This window comes from Tamandua tetradactyla, chromosome 11 (genome assembly GCF_023851605.1).
Source record: "Tamandua tetradactyla isolate mTamTet1 chromosome 11, mTamTet1.pri, whole genome shotgun sequence".
Classification (NCBI taxonomy): Eukaryota; Metazoa; Chordata; class Mammalia; order Pilosa; family Myrmecophagidae; genus Tamandua; species Tamandua tetradactyla.
This window is the reverse complement of record NC_135337.1, coordinates 11,247,717-11,250,313: the sequence shown is the minus strand read 5'-3', so window position 1 is coordinate 11,250,313 and position 2,597 is coordinate 11,247,717. Positions and strand designations below refer to the sequence as shown.

The 2,597-nt window shown below is 38.0% G+C and overlaps 1 non-coding gene across 1 annotated transcript; it reads right to left on the bottom strand.

Moving 5' to 3' along the window:
- Positions 1–1,823: 1,823 nt before the first annotated feature.
- Positions 1,824–1,969, bottom strand: LOC143651099 (small nucleolar RNA SNORA57). The gene has a single exon (XR_013159836.1). It is a non-coding gene; the product is annotated as a small nucleolar RNA SNORA57 (small nucleolar RNA).
- Between the last annotated feature and the right edge of the window lie 628 nt (positions 1,970–2,597).

Genomic DNA, 2,597 nt, shown 5'->3' with positions numbered 1-2,597 from the left:
TCTTATTATAGTTTTTATCTCGCACTATAATTATGTAATATGTAACCATCGCGGGAAACTGAATAAAAGTACACAAGACCACTCTGTACTCTCTTTGCAACTTTTTGTGATTTTATAATTATTGCAAAATAAAAAGTTAAAAACATCCAAGCTTAAATTTAATTCTTTACTTCTCAAGAGTGTTATACCTAGTATCCAGAACTGTGAAGAGTTAGCCTGCCAAAGAGATTCCCGGGTCAGAGAATTTACTCACAGCACAACCTCATGTTCAGGTTGATTCTCCTTCCATCCCCCAAGTCCTGCACACCAATTGTGGAATGTTCCAGATGAATGCCACACACGTAGAACATTTGCATTATTTAAGCCTAGGAAATCCCAACTTTTCCTCAAGGAAAACATTATTTTTATTATACTGACAAAAAGACACCTCCTCTCTGCTCAAGAAGGAGGCACTATCTCTATCTTTCAAGGTTGTTGAATAATCAGACATCCTTGAAAAGATACTCCTCTTAAGATTGTTAGTGCCTCTGCAAGAATTTTCATTATTCACAGATGATATGATTCTTTGCATAAAATGATAGTGAATTAACAAAAGATGTACAGAAATCTCAGATGCACATGGAGAATTTTCTCCCGAATGCCTAGCAGCCTGATAAGGAATACCAATTACAACATCACTTACTTTGCTCAATGTGGGATGAATGAATTAATGCTTCTCATCAGAGATAAATGCATAGTAAATGAGGGCAATGTTCTACACAATGCAATTAATAACCCCCCTCCCAAATACTGTTAAATTAACTTATTTTTTTTATTACATGAGAGTTTTGTATCTATGCCCATAAATGAAATTATATTGTCCAGTCAAGTGTCAAGATCACATGGCTTTATTAAATTAATTGGTTATTTTTCTTTTTTTCTAAAAATTTGAGAGATAGGGTTTTTTAGTTCTTGATTATTTTAAAAAATTCTTCTGTAAAACTGTCCTTGGTATTTGGTGGTGAGGTAGGGATTGAAGCACCTAATTGCTATCTCTCACTTTTCTTTTGTTCCTTACGACCTTCCCTCTCTCTTTTTCCCCTTTATCCTCATTTTACAGTCCCGTTTCTCTTTCCCTTTTTAGGAAACCATCTTATCAGGCTTAATGCCTATCTTTCTTAACATATCCTTATAAAATAAGTATTGTTGTTTTATGAGCATGTATTTTTTATTTTAAAAAGTAATATTTTGCCCTGGATTTCATTCTTTCTTAACTTCTTTACACTAAATGCTATGTTTTTATATCTGTCCATAATGACACACACAATCGAGGCCATTACTTCTAAATGTTGCACAGTACAACATCGTTTGTATCCAGAATAGTTTACTTAGCTACCCCCCAGAGATGAATTCCCAAGAAAATTTCATTCCATGCCACTAAAAACAATATTGCAGTTAACATCTATCTTTGGAATATACACTCAGAAGTGGAATGCTGAGTCATAAGGTGTACTTACAACTAGCTGCTTCCCAGAATGACTGCCCCAACCTATTTTCTAAAGAGTAATGTGCAAGTGTCCATTTGTCCCCACATCCCTTACAACACTTAGCTTACTCAAATTCATCATTTTTTCCAGTCTAATGGATATATTGTGGCATTTTAATTTTTTTCACACTCAAATACCCTTTATTGGTTGCAACAGGAAATGCAAGACAGGAGGGTCAACGACAAGTGCCCCTCCCGCGTTGCAGTCGCGAGACCTGAAATCAAAAAAGAAGCCATCAGCACAGTGAGAAGGAGCCCACTGGACCCTCGTGTCCGCCCTGCTCTCTGCTATTTGGAGCCGCGTCCCAGCTGTGGAGGATAGAACCCAACCGGAAGCCGCCGGCACCGAAGACATGACGCCAAGGAGGCAGGAGCCCTTTCCCTTTGCCTCGGTACATAAAGGGGAACGGGACTGCACGCCCGATCCCTGCCAAGAAAAGGAAGGTGGTGTTTTAATCTTTAGTTCTCTGAGTTAATTCCCTGATTATATAGAGTTTGCGCATTTCCTTATATACATGTTAGTATTTTTGTTTTAGTCTTCTGTATTTTATCCGTTTAAAGCTATTTTTAACTTTTCTACTGAGATTCCAGCATTTTCATGGCAATTTATGGGTACATGAGTGTGGTGGGTAGAAGCTATTATATATCCCAGAAAAGGCCATCCTTTTTTAATCCATTCCTGTGGGTGTAAACTTTTTGTTATATTATTTCGATTGAGATGTGGCCCACCCCATTTATTAGGTGGGTCTTAATCCCTTTACTGGAATTCTTTTTGAGTGGGTAAAAGACAGAGAAAAGCCCAGACAGCTTAGAAGAAAACCCCTGAGAAGCTAAGAGAGGACCCACAGAAGCTCAGAGGAAGCTACTAGAACCAGAAGCTGAAAGCAACAACACCTGGGAGAGAAGGACCAACAGGCACTGGCCATGAGTTCCATGTGACAGAGAAGCAGGTAAAGGGACTGCAGAGAAGGTACTGTTGATGCTTTAATTTTGACATTTTCATAGCTTTAGAACTGTAAATTTGTAAGCTAATAAGTCCACATCGTAAAAGCCCAACCCATTTCTAGTATAT